The sequence below is a fragment of the Lolium rigidum genome, chromosome 7, assembly GCF_022539505.1.
Source record: "Lolium rigidum isolate FL_2022 chromosome 7, APGP_CSIRO_Lrig_0.1, whole genome shotgun sequence".
NCBI classification, from domain to species: domain Eukaryota; kingdom Viridiplantae; phylum Streptophyta; class Magnoliopsida; order Poales; family Poaceae; genus Lolium; species Lolium rigidum.
The window spans coordinates 113,802,630-113,810,312 of NC_061514.1; positions in this window are offsets into that span (position 1 = coordinate 113,802,630).

The following is a 7,683-nucleotide window of genomic DNA, read 5'->3' on the forward strand; positions in this document are numbered from 1 at the left end:
CCTCTCTTGATCCTTGAAAACTTCCTCCACACCAAACTCGAAACAACTCATTAGAGGGTTAGTGCATAATAAAAATTAACATGTTCAGAGGTGACACAATCATTCTTAACACTTCTGGACATTGCATAAAGCTACTTGGACATTAATGGAACAAATAAATTCATCCATCATAGCAAAAGAGGCAATGCGAAATAAAAGGCAGAATCTGTCAAAACAGAACAGTCCGTAAGATGGATTTTATTGAGGCACCAGACTTGCTCAAATGAAAACGCCCAAATTGAATGAAACTTGCGTACATATCTGAGGATCACGCACGTAAATTGGCATATTTTTATGAGCTACCTACAGAGAGGCAGGTCGAAATTCGTGACAGACAAAGAAATCATATGCTGCGCAGTAATCCAAATCTAGTATAAACCTTACTATCAACGACTTTACTTGGCACAACAATGCACAAAACTAAGATAAGGAGAGGTTGCTACAGTAGTAAACAACTTCCAAGACTCAAATATAAAATAAAATTACTGTAGTAAAAACATGGGTTGTCTCCCATAAGCGCTTTTCTTTAACGCCTTTCAGCTAGGCGCAGAAAGTGTATATCAAGTATTATCGAGAGATGAAGCATCGACAGCGGGGTTTGGAGTTTTCTCAACTATGCATTGTATCTTATCTATGTAAGTTTCAGAGGCTCCCTTTTTATTACCCTTAGGCTTGCTACTCTCATCAAACAAATCTTCAGGAACAATCCAATCAAAATTCTTTTCTAGTGCCTCGCACATTCCCAAGAGCTTGCAAGGTATCGATGTTTTAATATCCCCCTCATAATTAACTTTATTAGTGTACTTTTGTATATCTTTATACATCTTCTCAAGGGTGCTAGCAAAGTTTGTATAAGAGCCAAGCATATTATATTTAGTAAAGACCTTTCTAGCTTCTCTTGCTATTCCCCCGAATTCTTTAAGAAGGGTTTCTAATACAAAATCTTTCTTTTCTCCTTCTTCCATATCACTAAGTGTAAGAAACATATGTTGAATTACAGGATTGAGATTAACAAATCTAGCTTCTAACGCGTGTACTAAAGAAGCAACAGACAATTTCATAAGTAGGAGCAAGTTCTACCAAGTGTCTATCTTCAAAATCTTCAACCGTACTAATATGAGTGAAAAAAATTTCTATGTTATCTTTCCCGAGGATAGACCCTCGGCCTACCGGTACATCTTTAAGAATAAACTTAGGAGGAAACATGATGAAACAAGTAAAGTAAATGCAAGTAACTATTTTTTTTGTGTTTTTGATATAGAGTGCAAGACAGTAAATAAAGTAAAGCTAGCAACTAATTTTTTTTTGTGTTTTGATATAAGTGCAGCAAACAAAGTAGTAAATAAAATAGAGCAAGCCAAAAACAAAGTAAAGAGATTGGATTGTGGAGAATCCCCTTGCAGCGTGTCTTGATCTCCCCGGCAACGGCGCCAGAAAAAGAGCTTGATACGCGTACAACACGCGTCCGTTGGGAACCCCAAGAGGAAGGTGTGATGCGTACGGCGGCAAGTTTTCCCTCGAGAAAGAAACCAAGGTTTATCGAACCAGGAGGAGCCAAGAAGCACGTTGAAGGTTGATGGCGGCGGGATGTAGTGCGGCGCAACACCAGAGATTCCGCGCCAACGTGGAACCTGCACAACACAACCAAAGTACTTTGCCCCAACGAAACAGTGAGGTTGTCAATCTCACCGGCTTGCTGTAACAAAGGATTAGATGTATAGTGTGGATGATGATTGTTTGCAAAGAATAGTAAAGAAGTATTGCAGTAGATTGTATTCAATGTAAAAGAATGGACCGGGGTCCACAGTTCACTAGAGGTGTCTCTCCCATAAGATAAATAGCATGTTGGGTGAACAAATTACAGTCGGGCAATTGACAAATAAAGAGAGCATGACAATGCACATACATGATATGATGAATATTGTGACATTTAATTGGGCATTACGACAAAGTACATAGACCGCTATCCAGCATGCATCTATGCCTAAAAAGTCCACCTTCAGGTTATCATTCGAACCCCTTCCAGTATTAAGTTGCAAAACAACAGACAATTGCATTAAGTATGGTGCGTAATGTAATCAATAACTACATCCTCGGACATAGCATCAATGTTTTATCCCTAGTGGCAACAACACATCCACAACCTTAGAACTTTCTCGTCACTGTCCCAGTGTTTAATGGAGGCATGAACCCACTATCGAGCATAAATACTCCCTCTTGGAGTTAAGAGCAAAAACTTGGCCGAGCCTCTACTAATAATGGAGAGCATGCAAGATCATAAACAACACATAGGTAATAGATTGATAATCAACATAACATAGTATTCTCTATCCATCGGATCCCGACAAACACAACATATAGAATTACGGATAGATGATCTTGATCATGTTAGGCAGCTCACAAGATCCGACAATGAAGCACATGAGGAGAAGACAACCATCTAGCTACTGCTATGGACCCATAGTCCAGGGGTGAACTACTCACTCATCACTCCGGAGGCGACCATGGCGGTGAAGAGTCCTCCGGGAGATGATTCCCCTCTCCGGCAGGGTGCCGGAGGTGATCTCCAGAATCCCCCGAGATGGGATTGGCGGCGGCGGCGTCTCAGTAAGGTTTTCTGTATCGTGGCTCTCGGTACTGGGGGTTTCGCGACGAAGACCTTAAGTAGGCGGAAGGGTGGAGTCGAAGGGGTCACGGGGGCCCCACACAGCAGGGCCGCGCGGGCCCCTCCTGGGCCGCGCCGCCCTAGTGTGGCGGCGCCTCGTGGCCCCACTTCGTCTTCTCTTCGGTCTTCTGGAAGCTTCGTGGCAAAATAGGCCCCCGGGCGTTGATTTCGTCCAATTCCGAGAATATTTCCTTTGTAGGATTTCCGAAACCAAAAACAGCAGAAAACAAAGAATCGGCTCTTCGGCATCTCGTTAATAGGTTAGTGCCGGAAAATGCATAAATACGACATATAATGTGTATAAAACATGTAGATAACATCAATAATGTGGCATGGAACATAAGAAATTATCGATACGTCGGAGACGTATCAGCATCCCCAAGCTTAGTTCTCGCTCGTCCCGAGCAGGTAAACGATAACAAAGATAATTTCTGGAGTGACATGCCATCATAAACTTGATCATACTATTGTAAGCATATGTAATGAATGCAGCGATCAAAACAATGGTAATGACATGAGTAAACAAATGAATCATAAAGCAAAGACTTTTCATGAATAGTACTTCAAGACAAGCATCAATAAGTCTTGCATAAGAGTTAACTCATAAAGCAATAATTCAAAGTAGAGGTATTGAAGCAACACAAAGGAAGATTAAGTTTCAGCGGTTGCTTTCAACTTGTAACATGTATATCTCATGGATATTGTCAACATAGAGTAATATAACAAGTGCAATATGCAAGTATGTAGGAATCAATGCACAGTTCACACAAGTGTTTGCTTCTTGAGGTGGAGAGAAATAGGTGAACTGACTCAACATAAAAGTAAAAGAAAGGCCCTTCGCAGAGGAAGCATTAATTACTATTTTTGTGCTAGAGCTTTTATTTTGAAAACATGAAACAATTTTGTCAACGGTAGTAATAAAGCATATGTATCATGTAAATTATATCTTACAAGTTGCAAGCCTCATGCATAGTATACTAATAGTGCCCGCACCTTGTCCTAATTAGCTTGGACTACCGGGATCATCACAATACACATGTTTTAACCAAGTGTCACAAAGGGGTGCCTCTATGCCGCCTGTACAATGGTCTAAGGAGAAAGCTCGCATTTTGGATTTCTCGCTTTTGATTATTCTCAACTTAGACATCCATACCGGGACAACATAGACAACAGATAATGGACTCCTCTTTAATGCATAAGCATGTAGCAACAATTAGTGTTCTCATATGAGATTGAGGATATATGTCCAAAACTGAAACTTCCACCATGATTCATGGCTTTAGTTAGCGGCCCAATGTTCTTCGCTAACAATATGCATGCTCTAACCATTAAAGTGGTAGATCTCCCTTACTTCAGACAAGACGGACATGCATAGGAACTCACATGATATTCAACAAAGAGTAGTTGATGGCATCCCCAGAAAACATGGTTATCGCACAACAAGCAACTTAATAAGAGATAAAGTGCATAAGTACATATTCAATACCACAATAGTTTTTAAACTATTTGTCCCATGAGCTATATATTGCAAAGGTAAAGAATGGAAATTTTAAAGGTAGCACTCAAGAAATTTACTTTGGAATGGCGGAGAAATACCATGTAGTAGGTAGGTATGGTGGACACAAATGGCATAGTGGTTGGCTCAAGGATTTTGGATGCATGAGAAGTATTTCCTCTCGATACAAGGTTTAGGCTAGCAAGGTTATTTGAAACAAACACAAGGATGAACCGGTGCAGCAAAACTCACATAAAAGACATATTGTAAACATTATAATACTCTACACCGTCTTCCTTGTTGTTCAAACTCAATACTAGACATTATCTAGACTTTAGAGAGACCAAATATGCAAACCAAATTTTAGCAAGCTCTAGGTGTTTCTTCGTTAATAGGTGCAAAGTATATGATGCAAGAGCTTAAACATGAGCACAACAATTGCCAAGTATCAAATTATTCAAGACATTTTAGAATTACTACATGTAGCATTTCCCAATTCCAACCATATAACAATTTAACGAAGAAGATTCAACCTTCGCCATGAATACTATGAGTAAAGCCTAAGGACATATTTGTCCATATGCAACAACGGAGCGTGTCTCTCTCCCACACAATGAATGCTAGGATCCATTTTATTCAAACAAAAACAAAAACAAAAACAAACCGACGCTCCAAGCAAAGCACATAAGATGTGATGGAATAAAAATATAGTTTCACTAGAGGAACCCGATAATGTTGTCGATGAAGAAGGGGATGCCTTGGGCATCCCCAAGCTTAGACGCTTGAGTCTTCTTAGAATATGCAGGGGTGAACCACCGGGGCATCCCCAAGCTTAGAGCTTTCACTCTCCTTGATCATATTGTATCATCCTCCTCTCTTGATCCTTGAAAACTTCCTCCACACCAAACTCGAAACAACTCATTAGAGGGTTAGTGCATAATAAAAATTAACATGTTCAGAGGTGACACAATCATTCTTAACACTTCTGGACATTGCATAAAGCTACTGGACATTAATGGAACAAATAAATTCATCCATCATAGCAAAAGAGGCAATGCGAAATAAAAGGCAGAATCTGTCAAAACAGAACAGTCCGTAAGATGGATTTTATTGAGGCACCAGACTTGCTCAAATGAAAACGCCCAAATTGAATGAAACTTGCGTACATATCTGAGGATCACGCACGTAAATTGGCATATTTTTATGAGCTACCTACAGAGAGGCAGGTCGAAATTCGTGACAGCAAAGAAATGCATACTCGCGCAGTAATCCAAATCTAGTATAAACCTTACTATCAACGACTTTACTTGGCACAACAATGCACAAAACTAAGATAAGGAGAGGTTGCTACAGTAGTAAACAACTTCCAAGACTCAAATATAAAATAAAATTACTGTAGTAAAAACATGGGTTGTCTCCCATAAGCGCTTTCTTTAACGCCTTTCGCCTAGGCGCGTAAAGTGTATATCAAGTATTATCGAGAGATGAAGCATCGACAACGGGGTTTGGAGTTTTCTCAACTATGCATTGTATCTTATCTATGTAAGTTTCGGAGGCTCCCTTTTATTACCCTTAGGCTTGCTACTCTCATCAAACAAATCTTCAGGAACAATCCAATCAAAATTCTTTTCTAGTGCCTCGCACATTCCCAAGAGCTTGCAAGGTATCGATGTTTTAATATCCCCCTCATAATTAACTTTATTAGTGTACTTTTGTCTATCTTTATACATCTTCTCAAGGGTGCTAGCAAAGTTTGTATAAGAGCCAAGCATATTATATTTAGTAAAGACCTTTCTAGCTTCTCTTGCTATTCCCCCAAATTCTTTAAGAAGGGTTTCTAATACAAAATCTTTCTTTTCTCCTTCTTCCATATCACTAAGTGTAAGAAACATATGTTGAATTACAGGATTGAGATTAACAAATCTAGCTTCTAACGCGTGTACTAAAGAAGCAACAGCAATTTCATAAGTAGGAGCAAGTTCTACCAAGTGTCTATCTTCAAAATCTTCAACCGTACTAATATGAGTGAAAAAAATTTCTATGTTATCTTTCCCGAGGATAGACCCTCGGCCTACCGGTACATCTTTAAGAATAAACTTAGGAGGAAACATGATGAAACAAGTAAAGTAAATGCAAGTAACTATTTTTTTTGTGTTTTTGATATAGAGTGCAAGACAGTAAATAAAGTAAAGCTAGCAACTAATTTTTTTTTGTGTTTTGATATAAGTGCAGCAAACAAAGTAGTAAATAAAATAGAGCAAGCCAAAAACAAAGTAAAGAGATTGGATTGTGGAGAATCCCCTTGCAGCGTGTCTTGATCTCCCCGGCAACGGCGCCAGAAAAAGAGCTTGATACGCGTACAACACGCGTCCGTTGGGAACCCCAAGAGGAAGGTGTGATGCGTACGGCGAGCAAGTTTTCCCTCGTAAAGAAACCAAGGTTTATCGAACCAGGAGGAGCCAAGAAGCACGTTGAAGGTTGATGGCGGCGGGATGTAGTGCGGCGCAACACCGGAGATTCCGGCGCCAACGTGGAACCCGCACAACACAACCAAAGTACTTTGCCCCAACGAAACGAGTGAGGTTGTCAATCTCACCGGCTTGTCTGTAACAAAGGATTAGATGTATAGTGTGGATGATGATTGTTTGCAGAGAATAGTAAAGAAGTATTGCAGTAGATTGTATTCAATGTAAAAGAATGGACCGGGGTCCACAGTTCACTAGAGGTGTCTCTCCCATAAGATAAATAGCATGTTGGGTGAACAAATTACGGTCGGGCAATTGACAAATAAAGAGAGCATGACAATGCACATACATGATATGATGAATATTGTGACATTTAATTGGGCATTACGACAAAGTACATAGACCGCTATCCAGACATGCATCTATGCCTAAAAAGTCCACCTTCAGAGTTATCATTCGAACCCCTTCCAAGTATTAAGTTGCAAAACAACGGACAATTGCATTAAGTATGGTGCGTAATGTAATCAATAACTACATCCTCGGACATAGCATCAATGTTTTATCCCTAGTGGCAACAACACATCCACAACCTTAGAACTTTCCGTCACTCGTCCCGAGTTTAATGGAGGCATGAACCCACTATCGAGCATAAATACTCCCTCTTGGAGTTAAGAGCAAAAACTTGGCCGAGCCTCTACTAATAATGGAGAGCATGCAAGATCATAAACAACACATAGGTAATAGATTGATAATCAACATAACATAGTATTCTCTATCCATCGGATCCCGACAAACACAACATATAGAATTACGGATAGATGATCTTGATCATGTTAGGCAGCTCACAAGATCCGACAATGAAGCACATGAGGAGAAGACAACCATCTAGCTACTGCTATGGACCCATAGTCCAGGGGTGAACTACTCACTCATCACTCCGGAGGCGACCATGGCGGTGAAGAGTCCTCCGGGAGATGATTCCCCTCTCCGGCAAGGTGCCGGAGGTGATCTCCAGAATC